At 36.6% G+C, this 16897-nt stretch overlaps 1 pseudogene; it reads left to right on the top strand.

Moving 5' to 3' along the window:
- Positions 1-931: 931 nt before the first annotated feature.
- LOC109674424 (olfactory receptor 5H19-like) lies at positions 932-1867 on the top strand (annotated as a pseudogene).
- The last annotated feature ends 15030 nt before the right edge of the window (positions 1868-16897 follow it).

Genomic DNA, 16897 nt, shown 5'->3' on the forward strand with positions numbered 1-16897 from the left:
ACTACTAAGTACATGTCACCTGTGTGTGCAGTGATAATGATCAATAGACTAATGTATCTAAACTGACAATCTTGAGTTTCAATGACTCTAAATGTTCAGGAAATGATTTGTATCTCATTTCCTGAATATCACGATAATGTCATATTTTACTACACAAGTTATGAATTCTTTTAAATCTATGTCTTTATTCTTCTTATCACTCACAATATCATGTCACACATTAGCTAATTCATGCACTTAAATAACTTTGGGAAGGTTATTAAGAGGCAGATAATGAGACCTTCTTTAAAACCACTGACTCAATTTCTAGAGTTTTATCTCACAATCTACATTTTGCACAAATGTCTTCTGACAATTCTTATGTATAAACCTGGTTTAGAAGCCTCTGGTCTACAAATTGCCATTTGAATGGCTTACTCAATTTTTGTCTCTCAGCAATCTGTTTGCTCAACTACCACATAAATAATTTAAATAACAACTTTAAAATATTTTACACTATTACATATTTTAGGACTTCAGTGCACAAAATAAAATCATCGGTGTATCCTATTTGATTAAGATCCTTCATGTAGCATTCAATTTATTTTATAATTCAAATCTTTAAAAGACCTTTTCCTTTGACCCCACAGCTATGAGCCAGAGGCAGGATTTTCCTATCAAATCAATGGTGTCTCCACAAATTGAGCATAGGCTTAGAGGACCTAGTGACTTCTTTATATCTGTTAAATAATTTCCAATTTTTGAATCTGAAAAGTAAATTTATTATACTTCTTTCATCTCCAAAATAGTTTCCTTCTATTCTGACAATGTTAAATGAAATTTAATAGGCATTCTCATAAGTATATTATTTTGTTTCAACTCTATTCATCCAAATTTCTCCTCAGACATTCTTTCTCACATTCACTGTGTTTCATTTTAGGGGACATCCAGTGAGGACATGGAAAAGGAAAATGAAACTTTGCTGACAGTATTTGTTCTCACAGGACTTACATGTCAACCACAGTGGAAAATCCCCCTGTTCCTGGTATTTTTGATGCTATATCTCATCACTCTACTAGGGAACCTTACATTAATTTGTCTTATTTGGATTGACCCTCACCTGCACATCCCTATGTACTTATTTCTTGGGAATTTAGCCTTTGTGGATACCTAGTTGTCATCCACAGTGACACCAAAGATGCTGATCAACTTCTTAGAGAAGGGCAGGTTGATATCTCTTCCTGAATGCATGATCCAATGTTTTTCCTTTATACTCAGTGCAACCACAGAATGTTTCTTCTTGGCAGCAATGGCTTACGATCGCTATGTAGCCATATGCAACCCTTTGTTCTATCCAGTGATAATGACAAACAGACTATGCATACATCTGTTATTCTTCTCATATGTAGGGGGGTTTCTTCATGCTTTAATTCATGTAGGTTTACTATTCAGATTAACCTTCTGTAGTTCCAACATAATACATAATTTTTATTGTGATAGCATACCATTGTTTAAAATTTCCTGTAATGACACCTCTATTAATTTTCTAATGGTTTTTATTTTCTCTGGTTCAATTCAGGTATTCACTATTTTGTCTGTTCTTATCTCTTACACACTCGTTGTCTTTACAGTTTTAAAAAAGAAGTCAGTCAAATGCATAAAGAAAGCCCTTTCTACCTGTGGAGCCCATCTTTTATCTGTGTCTTTGTACTATGGCTCTCTTCTCTTCATGTATGTGCACCCTGCATCTCCACAAGTAGATGATCAAGATATGATGGACTCTCTGTTTTATACTGTCATAATCCCTGTGTTAAATCCAATTATTTACAGTCTGAGAAACAAACAAGTCATTGACTCACTGATAAAATTCTTAAAGAGAAATGTTTAGATCTTTTAACCTGGGTTGTAACACATTGTACACGAAAGCAATGCTAGGAATCTCTCTATATAGCTGTCCTTTCTCAACTAGCAAAAATGCTATGTCTTTCTTATTATTGTTTATTTCTACTCTTCAATGGAACTGGAGAAAAGCACACAACAGGTTCTGCCTGAAAGGGAGGGGCAGGAGGGAGAAATGACCCAAACAATGTATGCACATGTGAATAAATGAATAATAATAATAAAAAAGGAATGTGAAAAAAAAGACAACATGAACCTTCAATAAAAAAATAAAGCTTTGCAGTGATCTTCAAAAAAAAAAAGAAATGAGATCTTTTAATCCTATATCTTCTCATTTTATTAAACTGTCACAAAATCTTGCTGGTACAAAGTGGCTCTATTTTGGTCACTTTTCAAAGATTTTTCCAGTCATAATTGAGTTAGAATTTTAATGAGCTACTGTGAAAGCATCTAATAAACTGCTGAAAATATTTGCATATGTTAAAGCATACAAGACTTTTTTTATTGTTTATTCATATGTGTATACATTGTTTGGGTCATCTCACCCCCTACCCCCCTCCCCCTTACCTCCCTCGCTTTCAGGCAAATCTGTTCTGCCCTCTTCTCCAATTTTGTTGAAGAGCAAAATTGCTTAGCTTGAGATAAAGATAGCTCTGTAAAGAGATTCCTAGCATTGCTTTCATGCACATACGTATTGCAACCCAAATTGGTTCATCTCTAACAGACCTCTTCACTACTTCCTTACTAGGATAATTATAGCAGAAAGCAAATGAAGCACTTTACTGGTTTGCATGTTCTTTATTGTGATTTTATGGATGTATTAACTGTTACTGTAGTGTAGTTCCTAGAAAAAAAAGATATGAATGTGATGTCTTTGACAACCTAGAGACTCATGTCAGTTTCATGTATGTGTAGGAGGTAGGTTTGTGTTTTGGTGAACAGACACAAATTACTGGAAATGGCCAGGAAACAAAAATTTTTCATTCTACTCTATTGGAAAAATGGTGAATTTCACTTGTAGTAGCAATTCAGTTTACAGAGAAATAAAGAGTAATGATAGTTCAATATCAGACTTATGGCTGTGAAAGCATGATCAAATTATAAGAACATGCTATGAGCTCAGTGTCCCTGTAGGAGTGAGGAGCAGAGGCCAATTGTTTCTTGATGTCCATGATAACTTCTAAGACCCTTTCCAGGAGTGTTCCATGTGTTTTTTTGAGGCTATGAATGCTTCACTAATTCAGAAAACCAATGGATGATATTTATGAATATTGTCACGATTTTATAGAAATGAAATTGGGGAAGAGTAAGGAAAAAACTAAATAGTGAAAAGATTTAGTGTCTGATGAGCATATGGAAAAGTTGTGAAAATGAGGAAGAGTGTGTATGTTTTATGTCCAGAAAACCTTAATTTTTTTTGTGGACATGAAGATGATCGGGTAATGAGTAAGTCATCTTCAGGTCACCACTACCTTTCCCCTTTCAACACTAGACTTCCATATATACTCCTACTGATTCCACTGAGGCACTCACCCTAAAAATAGTCACTGTTTGTTTTGTGAAATTCTAGTTACATATCTCAAACATGCTGTTTACATTCTCTTCCTTTTCAAACATTTCTACCAGATGATTCTTCTGGAATAAAATCTGATTACCTTTCATCCCTCTTTAATATGTTTCAGCAGATTTTTATTGCTACCACATAACATACATGTATAGCCTACATATCAAGAAATATCTGCATGTGTATATTAACATGTGGATATATTTATATATTCATGTGAATATAAAGATTATATGTGATGTGTATCTGTGTGTGTTCTTGCAAGCACACACACAATTTTTTCTTCACCCTGCATTTGATTTCCCTGATATCGATTATGCTCTTTTCTTTCTTTTTCCTTTTTTTTTTTTTTTTTTTGTGGTGCTGGAGCTTGAACTCATAGCCTTCACCATGAGCCACTTCACTAGTCCAATTTTTGTGAAAGGTTTTTTGAGATAGAGTCTCGGGAACTATTTTCCCATGCTGGCTTGAACTGCGATCCTCCTGATCTGTGCTTTCTGAGTAGCTAAGATTACAGGTGTGAGCCACTGGTGCCTGGCATGTGCTTTTTTCAAATAACTTTTAAGTCTCTTTTGCCACAATTCTCTAAATGTACTTATAGCCAAAATGAATGATTAATAGAATTCTGTCATGCATATATCTAACAGGTACATACTTTTTCTCATACAGGTCACTATAAAGTGAATTCCAGCACCCATTTCTTTTTCTTAGGTGTAGTTCGATTTTGACATACTACTGAAAGTTCCATGTTATGAAGATTATGCCATAGCAAGATATTTCTGGGAGTCTGTTGAAATTTTAAGAGGCAGGACCAAGTGGGAAGTTTCATTGTGCATTACAAGAGGCATGAAGGAGATTGTGGGAAACTTTGGTCTCTGTTTCCTCCTTTTCTCCATCCTGGCCATAAGGTGAACAATTTTGTTACATAGGCATTTCTGCCATGATATGCTGTCTCACTATAAACAAATGAGATGAATGGACTAAATCTTCCAATTCTATGAGTCAAATAAAACTATTTTCTTACTAAATTGACTTATTCAAGCTATTTTACAATAATGGATATTTTTTAACATATTCGCCAAATGTCTCCATTTAATTCATAAAATCATATACTTTCTTCAAGATCTAACTAAAAGATGATCTCTTTCATGTAGTATTTTTCAGATAACCTCAAAGAAGATAAGCTAACTCACTCCACTGAAGCATTTAACAGATTATTTATTCTTCTTAGGCATCACGTGGCGTTGTATAATATTTATTTTTAGCCTACATAAACTTTTAGTTTTAAATATAAAGCCCTACTGAGGCAGTCCTTAGACTGAAAACATCAGGTCTGTCTCTTGGACACATATGATTTGGAATATAGTATTTCAGATTGAACATTCTCTCTCTCTGTATGTCTCTGTCTCTGTCTCTCTCTCTCTAGACCTCCTTTTCAATTGCAAATATGTGCACATTGTTCACACCCTAGGCCATAGCCTTCCAAACCCTTCCCCACTTGCTGACTATTGAGGATGAAAGCTGCTCAGTTTTCCTCATACGTTTGTATGATCTTTTTAAAACCATCTTGTGACAGATGGTCCCCTTTCTACCTGGCCCATGATGGACTACTGGAACTTCTTTCCTTAACATTTTAATAAACTCTTATTATCATCCTCACATCTTCTACATATCTTGCCTGGATCTGTCCATGTAGAATATAAGACATTGGATTTTCTGTATACAATGACTGCAACATTTTGGCACAGGCTAACCAGGAGGCTTTGGATGATGAGAGGCCATATTTCAAACTGCCCTTTTCCTTACTCTTTCTGTCTTATAGATACCCTGAGGAAATAGTTTTATTGTCTACCTGCCTGACATAGGAGAGCTGAGTGCTACCTGGGACTTGGAGGATCACCTAATACTTATACCAAAGTGATGAGTCCCATGTCTCACCATACACTCCAGGAAAGCCCACGCTCTGTGTGGGGTCATGCCCGGAGGAAAACAGGCCCAAATGCTACGTTTGCAACCTACTGCCTCTCTTAGCTGCAACTCTCTCCTTTTCCAGCCCTCCAGATGCCAAGCACCTCTCCCTGCCCAAGTAGTTGACCGTGCTAAAAGGCCTCTCCCACCATGGTTTGCTCTAGGCATTTGTAAGCTCTCAGGATTCTGAATCCAGTGCTTCAATCCAGAATCTTCCACACAGGAACAAAGACATGATCCTTGGAGGAATGTCAGATAGAAGGAAGGGTAGCCATACTTAAGCCATGGACTGAGACATGTTTCTAGGAATCAAGTAGAAAAAAGACAATTTTAACTCTATTACTTCCACAAAGATTCAAGATGGGGATGCTCTGATGGTCTTTGGGAGTTCCAAACCTCTAGGGAAGCCCCCCCTTCCTTTTATCCCTTTCTGTCTTGGGATGGGATTCATGTGACTGATGCCGTCTTGTCATCCTTAGGGAGAATTGTAAATCACTTAATATTTTAAATTAATATGGTTTTTATACATGTTGTTTTTACTTCATTAGTTTGTCAAGGATTGGACAAAGACTAGGGTGTTTGTGTTGGAAATATGTGGTAAACTACTTAAGAATTAAAAGTACTAATCTATTTTGGCTTCAACAAAATGTCTGGAAGGCTGTTCTGCTACTAAGAATAATTAATGACAAAAGGATGGTTTGTTGAAGAAAGACCTTAGAGCCCAAAACAAAACAAAACAACAAAAGTGTGCACTCTAAATGATTGCAATTGTTTTTTTCATTGTGTATATTTTGTGTATGTTTATTAGTCTGTGTCTCCTACCAATGTATGTATGGTCACTAAGTTAATTTTGCATTTTTGAGCTCATATATCCATGCTTAAATTAACATTTTTTGCATGCCTAAGTTATGACAGCTCTGTGTGTATTTACATATACATCTTTGAGATGGTTGTTAAACTGCTAATATAACATTAAAGTGTAAGAATTGTCCCTTCAAAATGTTATGTAATGTTCTTATGTCATCTAGGTCTAACTAAAAATTTATGAACAGTAATCTTATTCTGTTTCATTTTGTCATGAGTATAATTTCCATTCAACTCTTTTTTTTATAATTAGGCTTAATGATCAATGTGTTTTTGTAGATTACTATTGTACAAATAGATAGTTTAAGATTGCTTCTCTTCCTGGGTCTTCTTTTAAGGTATAAGATTACTAAGACTATTTTATTAAAAACAACATTTTTTAAATTTGGAATTTTGTAGAGGTTGTTTCAGTGTACAAATCAAGATGGTCTTAACACTTGTAGTTTTATAGTTTGGAGTTTACCTGGAGAATTTTCTGAGGCTAAAATCTAAGTTCAAAATTTAATGTATTGATACAGGTCAAAAAAGGGTTTTTGTAACAGACAGGGATAAAACAAATTTAATTCTACAAAACCAAATAGAGACAAAGCAAGGGTGCTTCACTAAGGTCTTGGGATCTCAGACTTTTATCAGGGTCTATAGAAAAGTAGCGATTCAACCTAAAAGACTAGGCTCTGTGTGTCATTATCTCTCAATGACTAAGCCTATTATTATTGGGCTCCAGGGACTGAGTGTTGGAGTAGTTGGAGTTCCCCATATGAGTAGCTGGAGGGGCTGACTGGGGTCTGTCCTGTTAATGAAACTATGTTGAAGAGTTTTAACAAGTTGTATAGCCTGTTGTGCTTCTGGAGTTAATTTTCTTAGTGAGTTTAATTGTGAGTTACCTTTTAATAGTTCACATACAGGTTTTAAAGAATCCAAGGGAATCTTAAGAAAAGGCTGAATCCAATTAATGTTTCCTAATAGTGTCTGTAATTTATTTAATGTCATAACCTCTTTTATGTCTAATTTCAGTTTAGGAGGTTTGACTATATTATCAACTACAGTGTGTCCCAAATATTTGAATGGTGGATAGAGGTGTGTTTTGTTAGGAGCTATAATTAAACCTTCCTTGGCTAGGCATCTTTCTGAGTCTCTGAGGGCCTGTTGTAATAGTGTAAATGAGGGATGAGCAATTAAAAGATCACTCATAAAATGAAAACATTTTATTTGTGGCCATTTTTTAGGGACGGGCATAAGAGCAGCATGGACATAGTCCTGACATATGGTGGGACCGTTTTTCATACCTTGAGGTAATATTTTCCATTGATATCATTGAGTTGGTTTTTCATTATTAATGGATGGCAAAGTAAAGGCAAATTTTCCTTATCATTGTCATGTAACGGGATAGTGAAAAAGCAGTCTTTTAAATCTATAATTGTAATTGCAAATCCTGCAGGAATCATGGCAGGAGAAGGGAGGCCAGGTTGTAAAGCTCCCATGGTGTGCATGGCTTTGTTAATGGCTCAAAGGTCATGTATTAGTCTATATTTTCCTTTGGCCTTTTTTTCTATTACAAAAGTACGACTATTCCATGGACTATTGGAAGGCTTCGGATGTCCAGCTTTTATTTTTTGTTGTACCAAACTATGAACCTATTGCAATTTTTGTCCCAAAAGTGGCCACTGATTAAATGATTAACCATTTAAGTGATATAGCTGTGGGCTGGGACTTCATATCAGTGGCCCCTAGGAGGGGGGTGGTTACAAGAATAACCAAGACCACAGCAACAGGAAGAATGTTAGGAAAGGGCCTCCTCCCAAGGCCTCATGACTGTCTTGTCTTATTGAGCCTGGGAAAGAGTCTCCTCCCAAGGCTGAGCTTTGTGTGTGTTTAAGAGTCATGCACAATTGTTGCATTATGTCTCTCCCCTATGAGCAAAATTGTAGTCCTGTAATTATGAAAGGTTGAAAAGTCCCCGAATTGCCTTCATCCTCCCATTGGAGTACCTCTGCACTAACTTTGGCTAATTATGGTCCCCCTACTCCTTGTATTGTGGTTCCTCTTTTTGTTCCCCAATGTTTAGGCCATAATAATTGAGGGATAACATTCTGATCAGCTCCTGTGTCTAGAAGACCTTGGAAAGCTATTCCCCTAATATAGATAGTATCTAAAGGCCTTTGATCTAAAATGGGTTGAGTCCAATATATTTGAGAAGAGGTCTTAGATGGCAAAGACAAAAATATTGCAATCTTGGCATCCTTCTCTAATCCTAACCACTGCCTAGAGCTAGAAACATAGACTATTGTTGGTGACTTGGATTGCAGCATAGTACAATAAGGATGCATTGTAGAAGATACTTTTCATTCTTCTTGTAGAAGATACTTTTCATTCCCCATGACTATTCCTGTTAATTCTTTTGCAGAGTTATAGAAATGGGATGTTACTGGGACTGGTGTATTACCTGGAGAGATGGTTAATGCCTCTAAGACCAGGAGATTAAATCCTGAACTGTGGGAGTTTTCCCACTAGATACAGGAAATCATTCCTTCTTGGGGTGGGGCTGAAGGTTGCCCCCAGTCCTGTTTAAAGGTCTCCCATCAGCATGATATTTGGATTTACAGTCTTTAGCCCAATTATGGCCTTTACTGCATTGTGGGCACATTTTAGAAGGTTTTACTCCTAGTGGGACATGCTTTGTGCCCTGGTGACCTTTGGTCTCAGGGCAGTCCCTTTTCCAGTGTCCCTTTTATCCACATCCAAAGCATGTAGTTTGGGAAAGAGTAGGGCTCTTTTTTGTTAGGGCAGCCACAAGAGCAGTGTATATAGATTTGGGTGTCAATATCCTGGGTAGAAGCAACCCAAGTAAAAAGATCTCTATTCTTTACATTTACTTTCTTTGGTAGCCCCCTCATATGCAACTTGGCGGACCAAGAACCTTTGTGCATCTGCATATGGAATTTTGCAGTTGATAGCACTTTTTGCATGGGCCAAGAATTCAGCTCATGGCTCATTGGTCTTTGTTTCATTTATTTTTTCTTTTTTCATTTAAAAATTTTTTTATTCATATGTGCATACAATGTTTGGGTCATTTCTCCCCCCTGCACCCTAGTCCCTCCCTTTCCCTCTGCCCACTCCCTCTACCCCTGTAACTCCTCACTACCAGGCAGAAACTATTTTGCCCTTATCTCTAATTTTGTTGAAGAGAGAATATAAGCAATAATAGGAAGGACCAAGGGTTTTTGCTGGTTGAGATAAGGATAGCTATACAGGGAGTTTACTCTCATTGCTTTCCTGTACATATATGTTACATTCTACATTAATTCTTCTCAAACAAACCTTTTCTCTAGTTCCTGGTCCCCTTCTCCTATTGCCTCTGTTGCTTTAAAGTTTCTGCATTAGTTCCTTTGTATTGAGGACATCAAATATGATCTTGTTTTTTGTTTTTTTGGGTTTCTTGCCTATCCTCATACCTCCCTTATGTGCTCTCACCTCATCATGTGATCAAAGTCCAATCCCATTGTTGTGTTTGCACTTGATCTAAAGTTCGAATATGAGGGAGAACATACAATTTTTGGTCTACTGGGCCTGGCTAACCTAGGTCAAGATGATATTCTCCACTTCCATCCATTTACCTGCAAATGATAAGATTTCATTCTTCTTCATGGCTGAGTACTATTCCATTGTATATAAATACCACATTTTCTTAATCCATTCCTCAGTAGTGGGGCATCTTGGCTGTTTCCATAACTTGGCTATTGTGAATAGTGCTGCAATAAACATGGGTGTGCAGGTGCCTTGGAGTAACCTGTGTCACAGTCTTTTGAGTATATCCCCAGGAGTGGTATTGCTGATCAGGTCTGCTTGGTGTTCTGGAGGCTTTCTGTACTTGTCTGGACATAGTTTTCTCTGGATTTCAGAAATTTTCTGTTATTATTTTGTTGAATATATTATACATTCCTTTCTCTTGCATCTCTTCTCCTCTTCAATGCTCATGATTCTCAGTTTTGGTCTTTTGATGGAGTCAGTAAGTTCTTTTATTTTCTTTTCACAGGTCTTGAGTTGTTTAACTAATAATTCTTCGATTTTACATTTAATTACCATTTCATCTTTGAGTTCTGAGATTCTGTCTTCTGCTTGTTCTAGTCTGCTAGAACAAGCCTTCCTAGAATGGCCTTCCATTTTGTTTTGCATTTCTGTTTCATTCTTTTTTCTGACATTTTCCATATCCTAAGTCACTTCCTCTTTAATATTGTCTATTGTCATCCTGAGTTCATTTATCTCTTCATTTATCATGTTCTGTTTCACTTTGATGTTTATACAGTGCTTCTATAGTTTCTTTTATTTGTTCTTGTGCTATCTCAAATTCTCTATTTATTTTGTCTTAGAATTTCTTTTTTTTTTTCCTTAGAAAAAGTCAAAAGTGAAATTTATTTTGGAATGGAATAATGGAAAACCTTTTATCAATGTCTCAAAAAATAAGTTGACATTTTAAATGGCCTTATTAAATTAACAGATGGCATTTAATATCTTTGTTTCTTAAAAATAAGTGTTATCTTCTTTTTTGGGGGGGGTTGGATATTTTCTTTTTTTTAAATTTTTTTATTTTATTGTTTTATTATTGATATGTGCATACAAGGCTTGGGTCATTTCTCCCCCCTGCCCCCACCCCCTCCTTTACCATACACACCACCCCCTACATCTCCCCCCACCCCCTCAATACCCAGCAGAAACTATTTTGCCCTTATCTCTAATTTTGTTGAAGAGAGAGTATAAGCAATAATAGGAAGGAACAAGGGTTTTTGCTAGTTGAGATAAGGATAGCTAAACAGGGAGTTGACTCACATTAATTTCCTGTGCATGTGTGTTACCTTCTAGGTTAATTCTTCTTGATCTAACCTTTTCTCCAGTTCCTGGTCCCCTTCTCCTATTGGCCTCAGTTGCTTTTAAGGTATCTGCTTTAATTTCTCTGCATTGAGGGCAACTTATGCTAGCTAATTTTTTAAGTGTCTCACCTATCCTCACACCTCCCTTGTGAAAACAAGTTTTTGTTGAAGAGTCTGCTATTTCTCCATTGTGTATTTTTAGTGCCTTATTCAAAGACAAGTTGGTTATAGTTGTGTGGCTACATATCTGGGTCTTCTATTCTGTTCCACTGGTCTTCATGTCTGTTTTTGTGCAGGTACCATGCTGTTTTTATTGTTATTGCTTTGTAATATAGTTTGAAGTCACTTATTGTGATACCTCCAGCATTGTTCTTTTTACTGAGTATTCCCTTGGCTATTCGTGGCCTCTTGTGTTTCCATATAAATTTAATGGTAGATTTTTCAATCTCTTTAATGAATGTCATTGGAATTTTGATGGGAATTGCAGTAAACATGTAGATTACTTTGGGGAGTATTGACATTTTTACTATGTTGATTCTACCAATCCATGAGCATGGGAGATCTCTCCACTTTCTATAGTCTTCCTCAATCTCTTTCTTCAGAAGTTTATAGTTTGCCCTGTAGAGGTCATTCACATTCTTTGTTAGGTTTACACATAGGTATTTAATTTTTTTTGAGGGTATTGTAAATGGAATTGTTTTCATATATTCTTTTTCAGTTTGTTCATTGTTACTGTATAGAAATGCTAATGATCTTTCTATGTTGATTTTATATCCTGCTACCTTGCTGTAGCTATTGATGATGTCTAGAAGCTTTTGAATAGAGTTTTTTGGGTCTTTAATGTATAGGATCATATCATCTGCAAATAGGGATATTTTGACAGTGTCTTTACCTATTTGTATTCCTTTTATTTCTTCTTCTTGCCTAATTGCTCTGGCTAGGAATTCCAGTACTATGTTGAATAGGAGTGGAGATAGTGGGCACCCTTGTCTGGTTCCTGATTTTAGAGGGAATGGTTTCAGTTTTTCTCCATTAAATATAATGCTGGCTGTAGGTTTGTCAAATATAGCTTTTATAATGTTGAGGTACTTTCCTTCTATTCCTAGTTTTCTTAGAGCTTTTATCATGAAATGATGTTGGATCTTATCAAAGGCTTTTTCTGCATCTATTGAGATGATCTAGTGGTTTTTTTCTTTGCTTCTGTTAATGTGGTTTATTATGTTTATTGATTTTCGTATGTTGAACCACCCCTGCATCCCTGGGATGAAGCCCACTTGGTCATGATGAATAAACTTTTTGATGTGTTGTTGAATTCGGTTTGCCATTATTTTGTTGAGGATTTTTACATCAATGTTCATTAAGGAGATTGGCCTATAGTTCTCCTTTTTGGAGGTGTCTTTGCCTGGTTTTGGGATAAGTGTAATACTGGCTTCATAAAATGTGTTGGGCAGTTTTCCTTCCCTTTCTATTTCATGGAACAGTTTAAGGAGGGTTGGTATCAGTTCTTTAAAGGTCTGAAGGATTCAGCAGAGAATCCATCAGGTCCTGGACTTTTCTTTTTTGGGAGACTATTGATTGCTGCTTCAATTTCTTTTTGTGTTATAGTTCTATTCAGGTGATTAATTTCCTTTGGTTCAGTTTTGGATGATCATATGTATCTGGAAATCTGTCCATTTCTTTAAGATTTTCAAATTTATTTGAATATAGGTTCTTGAAGTTGTCTCTGATGATTTCCTGGACTTCCATGGTGTTTGTTGTTATCTCCCCTTTTGCATTCCTGATTCTGCTAATTTGGGTTTTTTTCTCTCCTCATTTTAGTCAAGTTTGCCAGGGGTCTATTGATCTTGTTTATGTTTTCAAAGAACCAGCTATTTATTTCATTAATTCTTTGTATTTTTTTTTTGCTTTCTACTTCGTGGTTTCAGCTCTTATTTTTATTATTTCTCTCCTATTTGTTTTGGGATTTGCTCGTTCTTTTTTTTCTAGGAGTTTGAGATGTATCATTAGGTCATTGATTTGGGATCTTTCAGTCTTTTTAATATATGCACTCATGGCTATAAACTTTTCTCTCAGGGCTGCCTATGCTGTGTCCCATAGGTTCCAGTACGTTGTGTTTTCATTTTCATTGACTTCCAGGAAGTTTTTATTTCACCAATGACCCATTGTTCATTTAGTAATGAGTTATTTAGTTTCCAGCTGTTTGCATGTTCTTTTTCTTTACTTTTGTTGAGTTCTACTTTTACTGCATTGTGATCAGATAGTATGCATGGTATAATTTCTATTTTTTAATATATGCTGAGGCTTGCTTTGTGCCGTAGGATATGATCTATTTTGGAGAAGGTTCCATGGGCTGCTGAGAAGAATGTATATTGTGTAGAAGTTGGATGAAATGTTCTGTAGAAATCAACTGGGTCCATTTGATCTATTGTATATTTTATATCTTGGATTTCTTTATTGATTTTTTTGTTTGGATGACCTATCTATTGATGATAATAGGGTGATAAAGTCTTCCACAACCACTGTGTTTGAGTTAATATATGCTTTTAGGTCTTTCAGGGTATGTTTGAAGAAATTTGATGTGTTGACATTGGGTGCATACAGGTTGATGATTATTATTTCCTTTTGGTCTATTTCCCCTTTTATTAGTATGGAATGTCCTTCTTTATCTCATTTCATCAATGTAAGTTTGAAGTCTACTTTGTCAGAGATAAGTATTGCTACTCCTGCCTGTTTTCGGGGGCCATTGGCTTGGTAAATCTTTTTAAAGCCTTTCGTCCTAAGCCTATGCTTATTTCTACGGTTGAGATGGGTCTCCTGTGAGCAACAAATTTTTGGATCTTCCTTTTTAATCAATTCGTCAAGTGGTGACTTTTGATGGGGGAATTAAGTCCGTTAACATTATGTGTTAGTACTGATAGGTTTGTGGTGATTTCTGTCATTTAGTTGTCTTAGTTGTGTGAAGGTTTGGTTGTGTGTACCTAAGTTGAGGTTACTCTCTACTTTCTTGCTTTTTCTTTTCCTGTGGTTTGGTGCTGCCTGTCTTTTCATGGTTAAGTTGGGTTTCACTTCCTGTGTGCAGAATCCCTTGACGAATCTTTTGTAGTGGTGGCTTTGTGGTCATATATTGTTTTAGTTTCTGCTTATCATGGACGACTTTTATTGCTCCATCTATTTTGAATGATAGTTTTGCTGGGTAGAGTATCCTGGGGTTGAAGTTATTTTCATTCAGTGCCCGGAAGATCTCACCCCACGCTCTTCTTGCTTTTAATGTTTCTGTTGAGAAGTCTGCTGTGATTTTGATGGGTTTACCTTTGTATGTTACTTGTTTTTTCTCTCTTACAGCCTTCAATATTCTTTCCCTAGTTTCTGAACTTGTTTTAATGATGTTATGTCATTGGGTAGTTCTATTTTGATCTGGTCTGTTTGGTGTCCTGGAGGCCTCTTGCATCTGTATGGGAATATCTTTCTCTAGATTTGGGAAATTTTCTGTTATTATTTTGTTGATTATATCATGCATTCCCTTTGCTTGTACCTCTTTTCATTCTTTGATGCCCATGATTCTCAAGTTTGGTCTTTTGATGGCGTCGGTGAGTTCTTGCATTTTCTTTTCACAGGTCTTGAGTTGTTTAATTAATAGTTCTTCAGTTTTTCCTTTAATTAACATTCTGTCTTCTGTTTGTTCTATTCTGCTGGATTGGCCTGCCATTTTGTTTTGCAATTCTGTTTTTTTTTTTCCTGAGTTTTTCCATATCCTGGGTCATTTCATCTTTAATGTTGTCTATTTTTGTCCTAAGTTCATTTATCTCTTTATTAATTGTGTTCTCTGTTTCACTTTTGTGTTCATACAGTGCTTCTATGGTTTCCTTTATTTCTTCTTTTGCTTTTTCAACTTCTCTATTTTTGTTGTCTTGGAATTTCTTGAGTGTCTCCTGTACATTTTGGTTGACCCTATCCAGTATCATCTCTATAAAATTCTCATTGAGTACCTGTAATATGTCTTCTTTTAAATTATTCTTGTGGGCTTCATTGGGTTCTTTGGCATAGTTTGTCTTCATTTTGTTGGAGTCTGGATCTGAGTATCCGTTTTCTTCATTTCCCTGTTGTTCCTGTGCTAATTTTTTGCTGTGGGGAAACTGGTTTCCTTGTTTTTTCTGTCTTCCTGTCATTGCCCTTGTTGTTGTTATTGTCTCTGTACTGTGCACAATTAAGTATTTTCTGGTTTATAGTAATAGCACTAGTGATATTTAGAATGGAAGGGTGAGAGGGGATGGAAAGCAAAGAAGTTAAAGGAAAAGGGAAAAACAAATAATCAAGTAGAAGAAAAAACAAAACAAAGAAACAAACAAAAGGAGTTTCAAAGCTTAAACAGGGAGAGAGTGTACTAATCAACCGTAAACTGAAAAGGGATTAGAGAGACAGAGAGAGGTTTTGAAAATAAAAAATGAAAAGAATATAGATATGAATAAAAATAAGAAATAAGTAAATGAAAGAAAAAGTATATATAGAAATAAAATAAAACAGAACAAAATAAAAAATAGAAATAAAACCCTCCAAGTTCAAATGCAATTAAGTTTCAGTCTTAATAATTTTGGTGTCTCTCCCTCAGCCTCTAATCCTGGAGATGGTGCCTCAGATGTTGTTCTGTACTTTTCTCATCAAAGGGGAAACATAAGGTAGAACAAAACTGCACACACACACACAAAACCTCCACAAAGTGTCCCAAGTTCAAATGCAATACAGTTTCAGTAAGTTTTTCAGCATGCATGTGTAGTTTGGTTGTTTTCTCATCAAAGGTACGAGAGAGAAAAAAAAGAGTCTGGAGACAGGTCTATGAATAGCCATCTGCGGCTTTGGCTTGCTGCCTGCTGCTGTCAGCCTGCTGTTGCTGGCGGCATTATTTATGCAGATCTCAGAGGTGAGCTTAGCACTCACCTGGCCTGGCAGGCTTTGTTTACTCAGAGTTCTCCTGTGCCTGAGTTGCTGCTACAAGCTTTCCCCTTTCCAAGCACGCTGGGAAAGGTGACACTGCATCCACTTTCTCAGGTCTGTGTGTTTATTTACAGCTCACGTTGGAGGTGGGTCTTCCCCTCTCTCCTGTGGAGTTTTCCTCCCTCCACCACTCTCACAAGCTTTCCCGCTCCTGGTTGCTGTGTGCACACCCCTGCTCCCCCCCTCTCTGGTCAGGCCTGGTTTGTTTATTTACAGTTCTGGGAGGGATTCCCCTGTCCCCTTCTTCAGTGCTCAAGGTCCCCAACCTCTTTGCTAAGTGTCTTTATTGTTCTTATTTCTTATTTCTCAGTTTCTCTTTTTTCCCCTGATGGGGATTGGTCTGTCCAGGGGGCTATGCTGATCTGGCCCAGGGTTGTCTGTGGAAGTACCGCATACCACTTAGCTCACCTTGTCTGCGTCTTCCCAAGCCATCTGTGCAGGCTGGAGGTGTTTAGGGGTCAAAGTTTTGCCTCTTCTCGGTGTCTTTGCCTGCAAGTTTTGTCTCCAGCATCTCTCCAAGATTTCACTATAAGAGGCACACTTTCTGCTTCCTCCTTCTAGCTGTCATCTTGGAATCCTGTCTTGGAATTTCTTAAGTGTCTCCTGTCCATCTTCATTGACCATAGTCAGTATCATCTCTATAAAATTGTCATTGATTACTTGCAGGATTTCTTCTTTCAGGTTGTTCTTATGGGCTTCATTGGGTTCTCTGGCATAGTTTATCTTTGTTTTGTTGGAGTCTGGTTCTAGGCATCTGTTTTATTTCCCT

The sequence above is a fragment of the Castor canadensis genome, chromosome 5, assembly GCF_047511655.1.
Source record: "Castor canadensis chromosome 5, mCasCan1.hap1v2, whole genome shotgun sequence".
Classification (NCBI taxonomy): domain Eukaryota; kingdom Metazoa; phylum Chordata; class Mammalia; order Rodentia; family Castoridae; genus Castor; species Castor canadensis.